Here is a 21,521-nt window from a genome sequence, read left to right as displayed (position 1 = left end):
TTTTAGGGCTGTATATCAAGAACTATATGATTGGCTGGCTGTAACTTTAGCAATTTTGTTGTAGCATAGCTTAAAAAGGTGTATTTGGGCTGCTTTCAGATGAACGAGAATGGTGATTCTATAAACCAGGGTTGGTGGTAGGAATGCTGTTGTTGTGTGTAATTTAGCTTTTTCAGTTCAGTAAGACTGGAGTCTGTAAAGGGTGCTGAATTTTGGCTAAGTTTTTTTTTCCACGGTTTCTTTTACATGAAGATCAAACTTCATGTTGTCATCAGCTGTGATTCCTAGACGCCTGGTGTGTGAGACTGTTTCAAGTTTAGTATTGTAGGTAGAATGTAGGGAGAAATGGGATTTTTATTTGTCTTGATATGGTTTGGGTGTGAAAAGTAATTTTGTTTTGTGGGGGTTTAAGAAGAGTTGGGAGGTGCTCAGACACTTCTCAACAGACAGGAGGGAATTCTGTTTAGTGTCTTGAGGTCTTTCAGTGGAATTAGCTGAGCAGATCAACAAACTCATTTGCATGTTACTAAGGCATTTTTGAAGATACTGAATAGAAGAGGGCCAAGGCAAGATCCTTGGGTGACACCAATGGAAATGGGAAGAAAGGAGGAGATATCAGTGTTCCATTTAACTGCATGATGTTCACCAGATAGGTAACTAGTGAGTCACAAGAGAAAGTGAGTTTCTAGTCCCAAGGAGGATAGTCTGTTTAGAATTATAAGGTAGAATACCATACTGAAGGCTTTGGAGAGGTCTAGGAATACAGCTGATGGCAAGTTGCCAGCATTACAATTCAGGTGGCTGAAGGTGTAAAAATTGAACAGTGGAAAAACTGTCATGTGATGCAGATGAAACGTTTGATGGGTGAGGAAGGAAAACTTGTTGTGCAGTATTAAGATCAGTAGTTGGTGATGGATACATTATGGATTTTGGATAGTGGAGAGAGAATGGCTATAGACCAGTAGTTACAGAGGTCAGTAGTTGGTGATGGATACATTATGGATTTTGGATAGTGGAGAGAGGATGGCTATAGACCTGTAGTTACAGAGGTCAGTAGTTGGTGATGGATACATTATGGATTTTGGATAGTGGAGAGAGAATGGCTATAGACCAGTAGTTACAGAGGTTAGTAGCTGGTGATGGATACATTATGGATTTTGGATAGTGGAGAGAGGATGGCTATAGACCAGTAGTTACAGAGGTCAGTAGTTGGTGATGGATACATTATGGATTTTGGATAGTGTAGAGAGGATGGCTATAGACCAGTAGTTAAGGAGTTCAGTAGTTGGTGATGGATACATTATGGAATTTGGATAGTGGAGAGAGGATGGCTATAGACCAGTAGTTACAGAGGTCAGTAGGTGGTGATGGATACATTATGGATTTTGGATGTGGAGAGAGGATGGCTATAGACCAGTAATTACAGAGGTCAGTAGATGGTGATGGATACATTATTGATTTTGGATAGTGGCGAGAGGATGGCTATAGACCAGTAGTTACAGAGGTCAGTAGTTGGTAATGGATACATTATGGATTTTGGATAGTGGCGAGAGGATGGCTATAGACCAGTAGTTACAGAGGTCAGTAGTTGGTGATGGATACATTGTGGATTTTGGATAGTGGAGAGAGGATGGCTATAGACCAGTAGTTACAGAGGTCAGTAGTTGGTTATGGATATATTATGGATTTTGGATAGTGGAGAGAGGATGACTATAGATCAGTAGTTACAGAGGTCAGTAGTTGGTGATGGATACATTATGGATTTTGGATAGTGGAGAGAGGATGGCTATAGACCAGTAGTTACAGAGGTCAGTAGTTGGTGATGGATACATTATGGATTTTGGATAGTGGAGAGAGGATGGCTATAGACCAGTAGTTACAGAGGTCAGTAGTTGGTGATGGATACATTATGGATTATGGATAGTGGAGGGAGGATGGCTATAGACCAGTAGTTACAGAGGTCAGTAGTTGGTGATGGATACATTATGGATTTTGGATAGTGGAGAGAGGATGGCTATAGACCAGTAGTTACAGAGGTCAGTAGTTGGTGATGGATACATTATGGATTTTGGATAGTGGAGAGAGAATGGCTATAGACCAGTAGTTACAGAGGTCAGTAGTTGGTGAAGGATACATTATGGATATTGGATAGTGGAGAGAGAATGGCTATAGACCAGTAGTTACAGAGGTCAGTAATTGGTGATGGATACATTATGGATTTTGGATAGTGGCGAGAGGATGGCTATAGACCAGTTGTTACAGAGGTCAGTAGTTGGTGATGGATACATTATGGATTTTGGATAGTGGAGAGAGAATGGCTATAGACCAGTAGTTACAGAGGTCAGTAGTTGGTGACGGATACATTATGGATTTTGGATAGTGGAGAGAGAATGGCTATAGACCAGTAGTTACAGAGGTCATTAGTTGGTGATGGATACATTATGGATTTTGGATAGTGGCGAGAGGATGGCTATAGACCAGTAGTTACAGAGGTCAGTAGTTGGTGATGGATACATTATGGATTTTGGATAATGGAGAGAGAATGGCTATAGACCAGTAATTACAGAGTTGGTGATGGATACATTATGGATTTTGGATAGTGGAGAGAGGATGGCTATATACGAGTAGTTACAGAGGTCAGTAGTTGGTGATGGGTACAATATGGATTTTGGATAGTGGAGAGAGAATGGCTATAGACCAGTAGTTACAGAGGTCAGTAGTTGGTGATGGATACATTATGGATTTTGGATAGTGGAGAGAGAATGGCTATAGACCAGTAGTTACAGAGGTCAGTAGTTGGTGATGGATACATTATGGCTTTTGGATAGTGGAGAGAAGATGGCTATAGACCAATAGTTACAGAGGTCAATAGTTGGTGATGGATACATTATGGATTTTGGATAGTGGAGAGAGGATGGCTATAGACCAGAAGTTACAGAGGTCAGTAGTTGGTGATGGATACATTATGGATCTTGGATAGTGGAGAGAGTATGGCTATAGATGAGTAGTTACAGAGGTCAGTAGTTGGTGATGGATACATTATGGATCTTGGATAGTGGAGAGAGGATGGCTGTAGACCAGTAGTTACAGTGGTCAGTAGTTGGTGATGGATACATTATGGATTTTGGATAGTGGAGAGAGGATAGCTATAGACCAGTGGTTACAGAGGTCAGTAGTTGGTGAAGGATACATTATGGATTTTGGATAGTGGAGAGAGGATGGCTATAGAGCAGTAGTTACAGAGGTCAGTAGTTGGTGATGGATATATCATGGATTTTGGATAGTGGAGAGAGGATGGCTATAGACAAGTAGTTACAGAGGTCAGTAGTTGGTGATGGATACATTATGGATTTTGGATAGTGGAGAGAGGATGGCTATAGACCAGTAGTTACAGAGGTCAGTATTTGGTGATGGATACATTATGGATTTTGAATAGTGGAGAGAGGATGGCTATAGACTAATAGTTACAGAGGTCAGTAGTTGTGATGGATACATTATGGATTTTGGATAGTGGAGAGAGGATGGCTATAGACCAGTAGTTACATAGGACAGTAGGTGGTGATGGATACATTATGGATTTTGGATAGTGGAGAGAGGATGGCTATAGACCAGTAGTTACAGAGGTCAGTAGTTGGTGATGGATACATTATGGATTTTGGATAGTGGAGAGAGGATGGATATAGACCAGTAGTTACAGAGGTCAGTAGTTGGTGATGGATACATTATGGATTTTGGATAGTGGAGAGAGGATGGCTATAGACCTGTAATTACAGAGGTCAGTAGTTAGTGATGGATACATTATGGATTTTGGATAGTGGAGAGCGAATGGCTATAGACCAGTAGTTACAGAAGTCAGTAGTTAGTGATGGATACATTATGGATTTTGGATAGTGGAGAGAGGATGGCTATAGACAAGTAGTTACAGAGGTCAGTAGTTGGTGATGGATACATTATGGATTTTGGATAGTGGAGAGAGGATGGCTATAGACCAGTAGTTACAGAGGTCAGTAGTTGGTGATGGATACATTATGGATTTTGGATAGTGGAGAGAGGATGGCTATAGACCACTAGTTACAGAGGTCAGTAGTTGTTGATGGATACATTATGGATTTTGGATAGTGGAGAGAGGATGGCTGTAGACCAGTAGTTACAGAGGTCAGTAGTTGCTGATGGATACATTATGGATTTTGGATAGTGGAGAGAGGATGGCAATAGACAAGTAGTTACAGAGGTCAGTAGTTGGTGATGGATACATTATGGATTTTGGATAGTGGAGAGAGGATGGCTATAGACCAGTAGTTACAGAGGTCAATAGTTGGTAATGGATACATTATAGATTTTGGTTAGTGGAGAGAGGATGGCTATAGACCTGTAGTTACAGAGGTCAGTAGTTGGTGATGGATACGTTATGGATTTTGGATAGTGGAGACAGGATGGCTATAGACCAGTAGTTACAGAGGTCAGTAGTTGGTGATGGATACATTATGGATTTTGGATAGTGGAGAGAGGATGGCTATTGACCAGTAGTTACAGAGGTCAGTATTTGGTGATGGATACATTATGGATTTTGGATAGTGGAGAGAGGATGGCTATAGACCAGCAGTTACAGAGGTCAGTAATTGGTGATGGATACATTATGGATTTTGGTTAGTGGAGAGAGGATGGCTATAGACCAGTAGTTACAGAGGTCAGTAGTTGGTGATGGATACATTATGGATTTTGGATAGTGGAGAGAGGATGGCTATAGACCAGTAGTTACAGAGGTCAGTAATTGGTGATGGATACATTATGGATTTTGGATAGTGGAGAGAGGATGGCTATAGAGCAGTAGTTTCTGGGATTGATGTGCTATTGACGTACTGTGGACAAGTGGTCACTTCAGTTTTCAGGGAGGGACGCTGTGGAAGTTATTTTAGTTGGGGAATTATTACCAAGTCTAAAGTATTGTTTCTGTTGTTATTTTTATTGTATCTTGTAGGGGTGTTTATGTGATGAGTAAATCTATAGACATTAATATTGCTGCCATTCATTACAGTTAATCAGTATTGAAGTCCTCTAGGATTATAGTTTGACTAATGTTGGTGGAGATGCAAGAATTAATTTCTTCAGCAATGTCAATGTTTCTATCTGGAGGGATGTATACCCCTATCTCTGGAGGGATGTATACCCCTATCTCTGAAGGGATGTATACCCCTCTTTCTGGAGGGATGTATACCCCTATCTTGGGAGGGATATATACCTCTATCTCTGGAGGGATGTATACCCCTATCTCTGGAGGGATGTATACCCTTATCTCCATAGAGATGTATACCCCTATCTCTGGAGGGATGTATACCCCTCTCTCTGGAGGGATGTATACCCCTCTCTATGGAGGGATGTATACCCCTCTCTCTGGAGTGATGTATACCCCTGTCTCTGGAGGGATGTATACCCCTCTCTCTAGAGGGATGTATACCCCTATCTCTGGAGGGATGTATACCCCTATCTCTGGAGGAATGTATACCCCTATCTCTGAAGGGATGTATAGCCCTCTCTCTGGAGGGATGTATACCCCTATCTCAGGAGGGATGTATACCTCTATCTCTGGAGGGATGTATACCCCTATCTCTGGAGGGATGTGTACCCTTATCTCCATAGAGATGTATACCCCTATCTCTGGAGGGATGTATACACCTATCTCTGGAGGGATGTATACCCCTATCTCTGAAGGGATGTATAGCCCTCTCTCTGGAGGGATGTATACCCCTATCTCAGGAGGGATGTATACCTCTATCTCTGGAGGGATGTATACCCCTATCTCTGGAGGGATGTATACCCTTATCTCCATCGAGATGTATACCACTATCTCTGGAGGGATGTATACACCTCTCTCTGGAGGGATGTATACCCCTCTCTCTGTAGGGATGTATACCCCAATCTCTGGAGGGATGCATATCTCTATCTCTGGAGGGATGTATACCCCTATCTCTGGAGGGATGCATAACCATATCTCTGGAGGGATGTATTCCCCTATCTCTGGAGGGATGTATACCCGTCTTTCTGGAGGGATGTATACCTCTATCTCTGGAGGGATGTATACCCCTATCTCCAGAGGGATGCATACCCCTATCTCTGGTGGGATGTATACCCCTATCTCTGGAGGGATGCATACCCCTTTCTCCATAGGGATGTATACCCCTCTCTCTGGAGGGATGTATACCCCTAACTCTGGAGTGATGTATACTCCTCTTTCTGGAGGGATGTATACACCTCTCTCTGGAGGGATGTATACCCCCCTCTCTCTGGAGGGCTGTATACCCCTAACTCTGAAGTGATGTATACTCCTCTTTCTGGAGGCATGTATGCCCCTCTCTCTGGAGGGATGTATACCCCTGTCTCTGGAGTTATATATACCCCTCTCTCTGGAGGGATGTATAGCCCCTGCTGTTATACTTTTATAGTTCTTTATTTTGAGTGAAGTCATTAGAACTTCAGATTCCCCTATTCTTGGGGGATTAACAGGATGGATATAGAAAGAAAGTGATTATATATAGCATGGCTACACCATCTGCTTTCTTCTTTTTCCTATCAAGTCTGAGAATGTTGCAGTCTGGGGGGAGGGTATATCTTCATTATCATAAATTTGTTTCAGCCAGGTTTCTATGACTGTGACTATATCGGGCTGGTGTTCAGTAGACCAGGCATGAACTTCAGTTTGTTTATTGCAAATGTTTGAGGTTGATTTTGATGTTGAGGTTGACAGACAGAAGGAGTTATTTAGAGTGCAGTGGTGGTAGAATGGATGATGGTGGAGTGTTTGGTCCTTAGTTGATATCGATGTCACCAGAGATGAGTAGTTTTCGTTGATGAGCATTTTCTGTGTGTGATATGGAACTTTAGTAAATAACCTATATACTTAATGAATAAACATCTTGAAACTTCAAAACCTGGTATCTTATTCCTCCTGCAGGGAGGGTAACAGAGACGGTCTCTCCTAGATATTATAGCCAAAGTGATTTTTATCTGGACTAATCCTTTATACTTGTTTCTCATTAGTCTTGTCACCCTGTGGGTCACAGGTGGGATTCCAGACCCAACTTAAGCTTTCTGTATTAACACTGATTTGTTTTATTGGAGATTTGAGACAATGGCAGCTTCTACTCATATCTGCCAGACAACACCATTTGCATACTGCATGGAGGTAAGTAATATTAAGCTTTGTTCCTTCATAACCATTTTAGGAAGTACGCACTGGGCTCCAATGATGGTAAAGTAAAAAACTGGTTGAGTGGTACAAGCTGGCCATGGAGTTGACTTCAGCCAGAGGCAAAGATTCAGACAATTTTGATGACATGTTGTATAGGAACCTTGATTTCCAAGCATGAGAGATGGGTGTTGAGGAACAGCACCCCAAATAGTATAGCAAGTACTTTTTATAACTATTTTTTTATATTTTATTTTTAGCATATTTTATTTTTGGAACTATTGTTGTGGCTGGCAAGTGTTTGCCAAGGTCATGTCAGGAATTAGGTCTGCTTCTATCTGTATTTTCCATTCAGGTGGTGGTGGTGATGGCAGCACTGTGTCTGATATGCCTACTAAATTTCATGTGTGCTGCTGCAGCCCCAAATTCAGGGGTGGGGTTATACCATGTCACACTAAATAGCTATGCACTACAGTTAATGTGTACTTTCTCAACGTGGATAATTATTTATGTAACTTAACATTTGCACAAGGAATACACATTCTCCTACTGCACCTCACATAGCTGATGGAAAATACTTATGTGATTGTGCTTATTTAGTAATACTCCCTTACAGTTATCACAGATCTTTGATATGCTCTCTTTCAGTATGAGCAGAACACGAGGCAAATCATGCTACTTTCTGCAGAAGCTTATGGACAGCTGTGGTTAGTTCACCTCACATGTGCTGACATCTGACTGGGAATGCCTCTCACTGGCAGGTCAGATATGCATCACACTTTGACTCTGCTGAAGTTGTAATTGATACACATGTGACTGGGAATGCCTCTCACTGGAGGTCAGACACATGCATCACACTCTGCCTCAGCTGAAGTTGTGGTTGATACACATGTGACTGGGAAATGCCTCTCGCTGGCAGGTCAGATGCATGCATCACATTCTGCCTCTGCTGAAGTTGTGGTTGATACACTCTGCTGAAGTTGTGGTTGATACACATGTGACTGGGAATGCCTCTCGCTGGCAAGTGGCCACCTGCACTGAGGAAGGTCACCCAGCCACAGATGAAGCAGTAGAGGCTTTGGTGTAGGCAGTAGTGGGCAGATGGATGGCCCATATTTAGTGCATCTTGGAGTATATTGCAGACTTCCTTAATATGCTGGCCTTCCTTAATACCAGGCCACCAGGGAGAGTATGGCCCGGACCACCACTCATCCAGAGCCATCATATGAGGGCATCTTGTGACATCATTCTGAACCTTGATAGGACATAACGTGTGTACCCTACACTATCCCTGCTCACGTGTGTTCCCATCATCTTATGTCATGCTCCAATACCCTGTACATTGTATAAACCTCACTATAACCATTTGTCTATTTCCTGTCTTTCTTTAATCTTATGTCTCACATTCTATTCTATCAAGTTTCACCCATTTATCTCTGCTGACCTGTGGTTGTCTGTTGGCCTCCCACACACTATTACTATTGAATTCCAATTTCCTGCTCTGCTTTTATGTTTAGCCTTCCTAGGGTCACTATCCTTCCAAAAAAAGGGGAAAACAGAAATGCAGCAGCATTCCTTCCCTTCATCATTCAGCTTATTCCTACATGTTGATATTGTGTTATGCTATGCCTGCTTCCCCTTGTCTTATATTCCTGTACAATCATTCTTTTATGCAAACAGCTGGCCATATATGTGGACACCATAGCTGTGCAGCTCCTTTTATGCATCAAACAGCTCCCCACATATGTGGACACCATAGCTGTGCAGCTCCTTTTATGCATCAACCAGCTGCCCACATATGTGGACACCATAGCTGTGCAGCTCCTTTTATGTAAACAGTTGTCCACCTTTGTGGACACCAAAGATGTGCAACTCATTTTATGTGTCAAAATGTTGTCCATATATGTTAATACCATAGCTGCACAGTTCTTTTGATGCAAACAGCTGTCCACATATGTTGACATCATAGCTGTGCAGCTCCTTTTATGCAAACAACTGTCCACATGTAGACACCATAGCTGTAATGCCTTTATGCAAACAGCTGTCCACATATGCACTCACCATAGCTGTGCAGCTCATTTTATGCATCAAACAACTGTCCACATATGTGAACACCATAGCTGTGCAGCAATGCACTTGCAGATACTGCATGACTACTTAGCTTTGTCAGTCCTTGGTACCTGTCAAAGCATTCAGTAATACATGCACCCTGGCTGCTACACTTACTTATTTATACAGAGATCTAATTATGTGAGCTGACATTTCCTGCATAACATCATGCCAGGTAGTGCATAGCCACTCTATGGATTGTGCCTTGTGTTGTGTGTATGAACATCACAACACATGTGGCTTCTTGCACATTTTCTCTCTGCAAACTGGTGCACTTGCATAGCTGCTGCATGGTTCATTTAAATACAATTAAGTGCAGTTTCTGCTGTCATTTGGATATTGCATGCCTCCCTGAACTGCCATATAAGCCACTAAAGCTGATGAAAGGCTGCACACATTGTTAGATGTTCAGCACAAAACAAAAAATGTTACTGCAAGAGATTAGCCAAGACATTACCTTTACAGAGACAGTTGGTCACAATTCAGAACTCAGTTGACAAAAACTTAATCCAGGCCCATCACAAACTCCATAACTCCAAAAAATTACTTATACAAATGCTCGGTATGAAAAATAATGGTGACATTCTCAAGTTAGAAACATGAGGACACAGCTTTCAAGTTCTTGTTAAAGTAGGATTCTTTCTTGTCTGTCCATATATCAAATACTTTCTCTCGGTACAGAAATAGGAGATCAGGATCTAGAATAACAGGTGCTATCCGGTCACTAATTAAAATATAAAACATCGATGTTCTTAAAGTAGGAACTAGAACAGGTGATATCCGGTCACTAATTAAAAAAATAAAACAACAATGTCCTTAATGTAGGAACTAGAATAACAGGTGATATCTGGTCACAAATTAAAAAATAAAACAATGATGTCCTTAATGTAGGAACTAGAACAGGTGATAACTGGTCACTAATTAAAAAATAAAATAACCATGTCTGTAATGTAGGAACTATAAAAACAGGTGATATCCGGTCACTAATTAAAAAATAAAACAATGTCCTTAATGTAAGAACTAGAACAAGTGATATCTGGTCACTAATTAAAAAATAAAATAACCATGTCTGTAATGTAGGAATGAGAAAAACAGGTGATATCTGGTCACTAATTAAAAAATAAAACAATGATGTCGTTAATATAGGAACTAGAAAAACAGGTGATATCCAGTCACTAATTAAAAAATAAAACAATGATGTCCTTAATGTAGATACAATAATAACAGGTGATATCCGGTCACTCATTAAAAAATAAAACAATGATGTCCTTCATGAAGGAACTAGAATAACAGATGATATCTGGTCACTAATGAAAAAATAAAACAACAATGTCCTTAATGTAGGAACTAGAATAACAGGTGATATCCGGTCACTAATTAAAAAATAAAATGATGATGAAATGGAATAAGAGGTGATATCCAGTCAGTAATTAAAAAATAAAATAATGATGTCCTTAATGTAGGAACTAGAGTAACAGGTGATATCCAGTCACTAATTAAAAATTAAAACAACAATGTCCTAAATGGAGGAATTAGAACAGGAGATACCGGGTCATTAATTAAAAAAAATAAAACTATGATGTCCTTAATGTAGGAAATAGAATAACGGGTGATATCCGGTCACAAATTAAAAAATAAAACAATGATGTCCTTAATGTAAGAAGAAGATATCCAGTGATATCCAGTCACTAATTAAAAAATAAAACAATTTCCTTATTGAAGAAACTAGAATAGCAAGTGGCATCTGGTCACTAATTAAAAAATAAAACAATGATTTCCTTAATGTAGGAACTAAAATAACAGGTGAAATCTGGTCACTAATTAAAAAATAAAACAATTATGTCCTTAAATGTAGGAACTAGAATAACAGGAGATATCCGGTCACTACTTAAAAAATAAAACAACAATGAACCTTCATGTAGGAACTAGAATTACAGGTGATATCCGGTCACTAATTAAAAAATAAAACAACAATGTCCTTAATGTAAGAATTAGAACAGTGCTATCCGGTCTCAAATTAAAAAAATAAAACAATGATTTCCTTAATGTAGGAACTAGAATAACAGGTGATATCCAGTCACTAATTAAAAAATAAAACAATGATGTCCTTAATGTAAGAAGTAGAATAATAGGTGATTTCCAGTTACTAATTAAAAAATAAAACAACTTCCTTAATGAAGGAACTAGTATAGCAGGGGATATCCGGTCCTAATTAAAAAAATAAAACAATGTTGTCCTTAATGTAGCAACTAGAATAAAAGATGATATCCGGTCACTAATTAAAAAATAAAACAATAATGTCCTTAATGTAGGAACTAGAATAACAAGTGATATCCGGTCACTAATTAAAAAATAAAACAATGATGTCCTTCATGAAGGAACTAGAACAGGTAAAAACTGGTCACTAATTAAAAAATAAATAACCATATCTGTAATGTAGGAACTAGAAAAATAGGTGATATCTGTTCACTAATTAAAAAATAAAACAATGATGTCCTTAATGTAGGAATTGGAATAACAAGTGATATCCAGTCACTAATTAAAAAATAAAACAATTTCCTTACTGGAAGAACTAGAACAAGTGATATCTGGTCACTAATTAAAAAATAAAACAATGATGTACTTAAAGTAGAAACTAGAATAACAGGTGACTAACAAGTCACTAATTAAAAAATAAAACAATGATGTGCTTAATATAGGAACAGGAAAAAAAGGTGATATCCGGTCACTAATTAAAAAAAAAACAATGTCCTTAATGTAAGAATTAGAACAAGTGGTATCTGGTCACTAATTAAAAAATATAACAATTATGTCCTTAAAGTAGTAACTAGAATAACAGATGATGACCAGTCACTAATTAAAAAATAAAACAATGATGTCCTTAATGTAGGAACTAGAAAAGGTGATATCCGGTCACTAATTAAAAAATAAAACTATGATGTCCTTAATGTAGGAACTAGAATAACAGGTGATATCCAGGCACTAATTAAAAAATGAAACAATGATGTCCTTAATGTAGGAACTAGAAAAGGTGATATCCGGTCACTAATTAAAAAATAAAACTATGATGTCCTTAATGTAAGAACTAGAATAACAGGTGATATCCAGTCACTAATTAAAAAATAAAACAATGATGTCCTTAATGTAAGAAGTAGAATAATAGGTGATTTCCAGTCACTAATTAAAAATAAAACAATTTCCTTAATGTAGGAACTAGTATAGCAATGGATATCCGGTCACTAATTAAAAAATAAAACAATGTTGTCTTTAATGTAGCAACTAGAATAAAAGATGATATCCGGTCACTAATTAAAAAATAAAACAATAATGTCCTTAATGCAGGAACTAGAATTACAGATGATATCTGGTCACTAATTAAAAAATAAAACAATAATGTCCTTAATGTAGGAACTAGAATAACAGGTGATATCCAGTCACTAATTAAAAAATAAAACAATGATGTCCTTAATGTAGGAACTAGAATAACAGGTGATATCTGGTCACTAATTAAAAAATAAAACAATGATGTCCTTAATGTAGGAACTAGAATAACAGGTGATATCCGGTCACTAATTAAAAAATAAAACAATGATGTCCTTAATGTAGGAACTAGAATAACAGGTGATATCCAGTCACTAATTAAAAAATAAAACAATGATGTCCTTAATGTAGGAACTGGAATAACAGGTGATATCCGGTCACTAATTAAAAAATAAAACAATGTCCTTAATGTAAGAACTAGAACAAGTGATATCTGGTCACTAATTAAAAAATAAAACAATGATGTCCTTAAAGTAGGAACTAGAATAACAGGTGATATCCGGTCACTAATTAAAAAATAAAACAATGATGTCCTTAATGTAGGAACTAGAATAACAGGTGATATCCGGTCACTAATTAAAAAATGAAACAATGATGTCCTTAATGTAGGAACTAGAAAAGGTGATATCCGGTCACGAATTAAAAAATAAAACATCGATGTCCTTAATGTAGGAACTAGAATAACAGGTGATATCCGGTCACTAATTAAAAAATAAAACAATGATGTCCTTAATGTAGGAACTAGAATAACAGGTGATATCTGGTCACTAATTAAAAAAAAAAAACAATGATGTCCTTAATGTAGGAACTAGAATAACAGGTGATATCTGGTCACTAATTAAAAAATAAAACAATGATGTCCTTAATGTAGGAACTAGAATAACAGGTGATATCCAGTCACTAATTAAAAAATAAAACAACAATGTCCTTAATGTAGGAACTAGAATAACAGGTGATATCTGGTCACTAATTAAAAAATAAAACAACAATGTCCTTAATGTAGGAACTAGAATAACAGGTGATATCAGGTCACTAATTAAAAAATAAAACAACAATGTCCTTAATGTAGGAACTAGAATAACAGGTGATATCCGGTCACTAATTAAAAAATAAAACAATGATGACCTTAATGTAGGAACTAGAATAACAGGTGATATACCGTCACTAATTAAATTATAAAACAGTGATGTCCTTAATGTAGGAACTAGAATAACAGGTGATATCTGGTCACTAATTAAAAAATAAAACAATGATGTCCTTAATGTAGGAACTAGAATAACAGGTGATATCCAGTCACTAATTAAAAAATAAAACAACAATGTCCTTAATGTACAATGTAGAATAACTAGTGATATCCGGTCACTAATTAAAAATAAAACAACAATGTCTTTAATGTAGGAATTAGAACAGCTGACATATGGTCACTAATGAAAAAAATAAAACAACAATGTCCTTAATGTAGGAACTAGAATAACAGGTGATATCCAGTCACTAATTAAAAAATAAAACAATGATGTCCTTAATGTAGGAACTAGAATAACAGGTGATATCCAGTCACTAATTAAAAAATAAAACAATTTCCTTAATGTAGGAACTAGAATAGCAGGTGATATCCGGACACTAATTAAAAAATAAAACAATGATGTCCTTAATGTAGGAACTAGAGTAACAGGTGATATCTGGTCACTACTTAAAAAATAAAACAATGATGTCCTTCATGAAGGAACTAGAATAACAGGTGATATCCAGTCACTAATTGAAAAATAAAACAATGATGTCCTTCATGAAGGAACTAGAATAACAGATGATATCCAGTCACTAATTAAAAAATAAAACAACAATGTCCTTAATGTAGGAACTAGAATAACAGGTGATATCTGGTCACTAATTAAAAAAATAAAACAACGATTTCCTTAATGTAGGAACTAGAATAACAGGTGATATCCAGTCACTAATTAAAAAATAAAACAATGATTTCCTTAATGTAAGAACTAGAATAACAGGTGATATCCGGTCACTAATTAAAAAATAAAACAATTTCCTTAATGTAGGAACTAGAATAGCAGGTGATATCCGGTCACTAATTAAAAAATAAACGAAAGATGTCCTTAATGTAGGAACTAGAACAGGTGATAACTGGTCACTAATTAAAAAATAAAATAACCATGTCTGTAATGTAGGAACTATAAAAACAGATGATATCTGGTCACTAATTAAAAATAAAACAATGATGTCCTTAATGTAGGAACTGGAATAACAGGTGATATCTGGTCACTAATTAAAAAATAAAACAATGTCCTTAATGTAGGAACTAGAATAACAGGTGATGCCGGTCACTAAGTAAAAAATAAAACAATGACATCCTTAATGTAGAAACTAGAATAACAGGTGATATCCAGTCACTAATTAAAAAATAAAACAATGATGTCCTTAATGTAAGAACTAGAATAACAGGTGATATCCAGTCACTAATTAAAAAATAAAACAATTTCCTTAATGTAGGAACTAGAATAGCAGGTGATATCCAGTCACTAATTAAAAAATAAAACAATGATGTCCTTAATGTAGGAACTAGAATAACAGGTGATATCTGGTCACTAATTGAAAAATAAAACAATGATGTCCTTCATGAAGGAACTAGAATAACAGATGATATCCAGTCACTAATTAAAAAATAAAACTACAATGTCCTTAATGTAGGAACTAGAATAACAGGTGATATCCAGTCACTAATTAAAAAATAAAACAATGATGCCCTTAATGTAGGAACTAGAATAACAGGTGATATCAGTCACTAATTAAAAAATAAAACAATATCCTTAATGTAGGAACTAGAAAAACAGGTGATATCCTGTCACTAATTAAAAAATAAAACAATTTCCTTAATGTAGGAACTAGAATAGCAGGTGATGTCCAGACAATAATTAAAAATAAAACACTGATGTCCTTCATGAAGGAACTAGAATAGCAGATGATATGCAGTCACTAATAAAAAAATAAAACAACAATGTCCTTAATGTAGGAACTAGAATAACATGTGATATCCGGTCACTAATTTAAAAATAAAACAATGATATCCTTAATGTAAGAACTAGAATACCAGGTGATATCCTGTCACTAATTAAAAAAATAAAACAATTTCCTTAATGTAGAAACCAGAATAGCAGGTGATATCCGGACACTAATTAAAAAATAAAACAATGATGTCCTTAATGGAGGAACTACAGCAACAGGTGATATCTGGTCACTAATTAAAAAATAAAGCAACAATGTCCTTCATGAAGGAAGTAGAATAACAGGTGATATCCAGTCACTAATAAAAAAATAAAACAACCATGTCTTTAATGTAGGAACTACAATAACATGTGATATCCAGTAACTAATTAAAAAATAAAACAATGATGTCCTTAATGTAGGAACTAGAATAACAGGTGATATCCAGTCACTAATTAAAAAATAAAACAATGATGTCCTTAATGTAAGAATTAGAATAACAGGTGATATCCTGTCACTAATTAAAAATAAAACAATTTCCTTAATGTAGGAACTAGAATAGCAGGTGATATCCGGACACTAATTAAAAAATAAAACAATGATGTCCTTAATGTAGGAACTAGAGTAACAGGTGATATCTGGTCACAAATTGAAAAATAAAACAATGATGTCCTTCATGAAGGAACTAGAATAACAGGTGATATCCAGTCACTAATTAAAAAATAAAACAATGATGTCCTTCATGAAGGAACTAGAATAACAGGTGATATGCAGTCACTAATAAAAAAATAAAACAACAATGTCCTTAATGTAGGAACTAGAATAACAGGTGATATCCGGTCACTAATTAAAAAATAAAACAACAATGTCCTTAATGTAGGAACTAGAATAACAGGTGATATCCGGTCACTAATTAAAAAATAAAACAATGATGTCCTTAATGTAGGAACTAGAATAACAGGTGATATCCAGTCACTAATTAAAAAATAAAACAATGATGTCCTTAATGTAGGAACTAGAATAATGGGTGATATCCGGTCACTAATTAAAAAATAAAACAATGATGTCCTTAATGTAAGAACTAGAATAACAGGTGATATCCAGTCACTAATTAAAAAATAAAACAACACTGTCCTTAATGTAGGAACTAGAATAACAGGTGATATCCAGTCACTAATTAAAAAATAAAACAAAATTCCTTAATGTAGGAACTAGGATAGCAAGTGATATCCAGTCACTAACTTAAAAATAAAACAATGATGCCAATAATGTAGGAACTAGAATAACAGGTGATATCTTGTCACTACTTAAAAAATAAAACAATGATGTCCTTCATGAAGGAACTAGAATAACAGGTGATATCCAGTCACTAATAAAAAAATAAAATAACAATGTCCTTAATGTAGGAACTAGAATAACAGGTGATATCTGGTCACAAATTAAAAAAATAAAACAACAATGTCCTTAATGTAGGAACTAGAATAACAGGTGATATCCAGTCACTAATTAAAAAATAAAACAATGATGTCCTTAATGTAGGAACTAGAATAACAGGTGATATACCGTCACTAATTAAATTATAAAACAGTGATGTCCTTAATGTAGGAACCAAAATAACAGGTGATATCCAGTCACTAATTAAAAAATAAAGCAATAATGTACTTAATGTAGGGACTAGAATAAAAGCTGATATCCAGTCACTAAGTTAAAAATAAAACAACGATGTCCTTATTGTAGGAACTAGAATAACGGGTGATATCTGGTCACTAATTTAAAAATAAAACAATGATATCCTTAATGTAGGAACCAGAATAACAGGTGATATCCAGTCACTAATTAAAAAATAAAACAATGATGTCCTTAATGTAGGAACTAGAATAACAGGTGATATCCAGTCACTAATTAAAAAATAAAACAATGATGTCCTTAATGTAGGAACTAGAATAACAGGTGATATCCAGTCACTAATTAAAAAATAAAACAATGATGTCCTTAATGTAGGAACTAGAATAACAGGTGATATCCGGTCACTAATTAAAAAATAAAACAATGATGTCCTTAATGTAGGAACTAGAATAACAGGTGATATCTGGTCACTAATTAAAAAATAAAACAATGATGTCCTTAATGTAGGAACTAGAATAACAGGTGATATCCAGTCACTAATTAAAAAATAAAACAATGATGTCCTTAATGTAGGAACTAGAATAACAGGTGATATCCGGTCACTAATTAAAAAATAAAACAACAATGTCCTTAATGTAGGAACTAGAATAACAGGTGATATCCGGTCACTAATTAAAAAATAAAACAATGATGTCCTTAATGTAGGAACTAGAATAACAGGTGATATCCGGTCACTAATTAAAAAAATAAAACAACAATGTCCTTAACGTAGGAACTAGAATAACATGTGATATCCGGTCACTAATTAAAAAATAAAACAATGATGTCCTTAATGTAAGAACTTGAACAGGTGATACACTGTTACTAATTAAAAAATAAAACAACAATGTCCTTAATGGAGGAACTAAAATAATAGGTTATATCCGGTCAGTATTTAAAAAAATAAAACAATGATGTCCTTAATGGAGGAACTAAAATAATAGGTTATATCCGGTCAGTATTTAAAAAATAAAACAATGATGTCCTTAATGTAGGAACTAGAATAAAAGGTGATATCTGCTCATTAATTAAAAAAATAAAAGAATGATGTCCTTAATGTAGGAACTAGAATAAAAGGTGATATCCGATCACTAATTGAAAATTAAACAATGATGTCCTTCATGAAGGAACTAGAATAACAGGTGATATACAGTCACTAATTAAAAAATAAAACAATGATGTCCTTAATGTAGGAACTAGAATAACAGGTGATATCTGCTCACTAATTAAAAAATAAAACAACAATGTCCTTAATGTAGGAACTAGAATAACAGGTGATATCCGGTCACTAATTAAAAAATAAAACAATGATGTCCTTAATGTAGGAACTAGAATAACAGGTGATATCCGGTCACTAATTAAAAAATAAAACAATGATGTCCTTAATGTAGGAACTAGAATAACAGGTGATATCTGGTCACTAATTAAAAAATAAAACAATGATGTCCTTAATGTAGGAACTAGAATAACAGGTGATATCCAGTCACTAATTAAAAAATAAAACAATGATGTCCTTAATGTAGGAACTAGAATAACAGGTGATATCCAGTCACTAAATAAAAAAATAAAATAACAGTGTCCTTAATGTAGGAACTAGAATAACAGGTGATATCCGGTCACTAATAAAAAATAAATGAATGATGTCCTTAATGTAGGAACTAGAATAACAGGTGATAATCGGTCACTAATTTATAAATAAAACAACGATTTCCTTAATGTAGGAACTAGAATAACAGGTGATATCCAGTCACTAATTAAAAAATAAAACAATGATGTCCTTAATGTAGGAACTATAAAAACAGGTGATATCCGGTCACTAATTAAAAAATAAAACAATGATGTCCTTAATGTAGGAACTGGAATAACAGGTGATATCCAGTCACTAATTAAAAAATAAAACAATGATGTCCTTAATGTAGGAACTAGAATAACAAGTGATATCTGGTCACTAATTAAAAAATAAAACAGTGATGTCCTTAAAGTAGGAACTAGAATAACAGGTGATGTCCGGTCACTAATTAACAAATAAAACAACAATGTCCTTAATGTAGGAACTAGAATAACAGGTGATATCCAGTCACTAATTAAAAAATAAAACAATGATGTCCTTAATGTAGGAACTGGAATAACCGGTGATATCCAGTCACTAATTAAAAAATAAAACAATGATGTCCTTAATGTAGGAACTAGAGTAACAGGTGATATCTAGTCACTACTTAAAAAATAAAACAATGATATCCTTAATGTAAGAATTAGAATAACAGGTGATATCCTGTCACTAATTAAAAATAAAACAATTTCCTTAATGTAGGAACTAGAATAACAGGTGATATCCAGTCACTAATTAAAAAATAAAACAATGATGTCCTTAATGTAGGAACTAGAGTAACAGGTGATATCTGGTCACTACTTAAAAAATAAAACAATGATGTCCTTCATGAAGGAACTAGAATAACAGGTGATATCCAGTCACTAATAAAAAATAAAACAACAATGTCCTTAATGTAGGAACTAGAATAACATGTGATATCCGGTCACTAATTAAAAAATAAAACAATGATGTCCTTAATGTAAGAATTCGAACAGGTGATACCCTGTTACTAATTAAAAAATAAAACAACAATGTCCTTAATGTAGGAACTAGAATAACAGGTGATATCTGGTCACAAATTAAAAAATAAAACAATGATGTCCTTAATGTAGGAACTAGAATAACAGGTGATATCTGGTCACAAATTAAAAAATAAAACAACAATGTCCTTAATGTAGGAAATAGAACAACAGGTGATATCCGTTCACTAATTAAAAAATAAAACAACAATGTCCTTAATGTAGGATTTAGAATAACAGGTGATATCCGGTCAGTAATTAAAAAATAAAACAATGATGTCCTTAATGTAGGATCTAGAATAACAGGTGATATCCGGTCAGTAATTAAAAAATAAAACAATGATGTTCTTAATTTAAGAACTAGAAAAACAGGTTATATCCGGTCACTAATTAAAAACTAAAACAATGATGTCCTTAATTTAAGAACTAGAATAACAGGTTATATCCACTCACTAATTAAAAAATAAAACAATTTCCTTAATGTAGGAACTAGAATAACAGGTGATATCCGGTCACTAATTAAAAAATAAAACAATGATGTCCTTAATGAAGGAAATAAAATAGGTGATATCCGGTCACTAATTAAAAAGTAAAACAACAATGTCCTTAATGTAGGAACTAGAATAACAGGTGATATCCAGTCAGTACTTAAAAAATAAAACAATGATGTCCTTAATGTAGGAACTAGAATAACAGGTGATATCTGCACATTAATTAAAAAATAAAACAATGATGTCCTTAATGTAAGAACTAGAATAACAGGTGATATCCATTCACTAATTAAAAAATAAAACAATTTCCTTAATGTAGGAAGTAGAATAGCAAGTGACATACGGTCACTAATTAAAAAATAAAACATTCATGTCCTTAATGTAGGAACTAGAATAACAGGTGATATCTGGTCACTAATTAAAAAATAAAACAATGATGTCCTTAATGTAGGAACTAGAATAACAGGTGATATCCAGTCACTAATTAAAAAATAAAACAATGATGTCCTTAATGTAGGAACTAGAATAACAGGTGATATCCGGTCACTAATTAAAAAATAAAACAACAATGTCCTTAATGTAGGAACTAGAATAACAGGTGATATCCAGTCACTAATTAAAAAAATAAAACAATTTCCTTAATGTAGGAACTAGAATAACAGGTGATATCCGGTCACTAATTAAAAAATAAAACAATGATGTCCTTAATGTAGGAACTAGAATAACAGGTGATATCCAGTCACTAATTCAAAAATAAAACAACAATGTCCTTAATGTACAAAGTAGAATAACAGGTGATATCTGGTCACTAATTAAAAAATAAAACAACAATGTCTTTAATGTAGGAATTAGAACAGCTGACATACGGTCACTAATGAAAAATAAAACAACGATGTCCTTAATGTAGGAACTAGAATAACGGGTGATATCCGGTCACTAATTTAAAAATAAAACAATGATATCCTTAATGTAAGAACTAGAATAACAGGTGATATCCTGTCACTAATTAAAAAATAAAACAATTTCCTTAATGTAGGAACTAGAATAGCAGGTGATATCCGGACACTAATTAAAAAATAAAACAATGATGTCCTTAATGTAGGAACTAGAGTAACAGGTGATATCTGGTCACTAATTAAAAAATAAAA

The 21,521-nt window shown here is 35.0% G+C and overlaps 1 protein-coding gene across 1 annotated transcript in view; it reads left to right on the top strand.

Moving 5' to 3' along the window:
• The window catches only part of F8 (coagulation factor VIII), a 2,728,596-nt gene that overhangs the window by 313,545 nt on the left and 2,393,530 nt on the right, over positions 1-21,521 (top strand). The gene's annotated exons all lie outside the window — the stretch shown is intronic.

The sequence above is a fragment of the Protopterus annectens genome, chromosome 15.part0 (assembly GCF_019279795.1).
Source record: "Protopterus annectens isolate FY-2018-M chromosome 15.part0, PAN1.0, whole genome shotgun sequence".
Taxonomy (NCBI): Eukaryota; Metazoa; Chordata; order Ceratodontiformes; family Protopteridae; genus Protopterus; species Protopterus annectens.
Note: the sequence above shows the minus strand (reverse complement) of the source record. Positions and strands in the feature narration are given on the sequence as shown.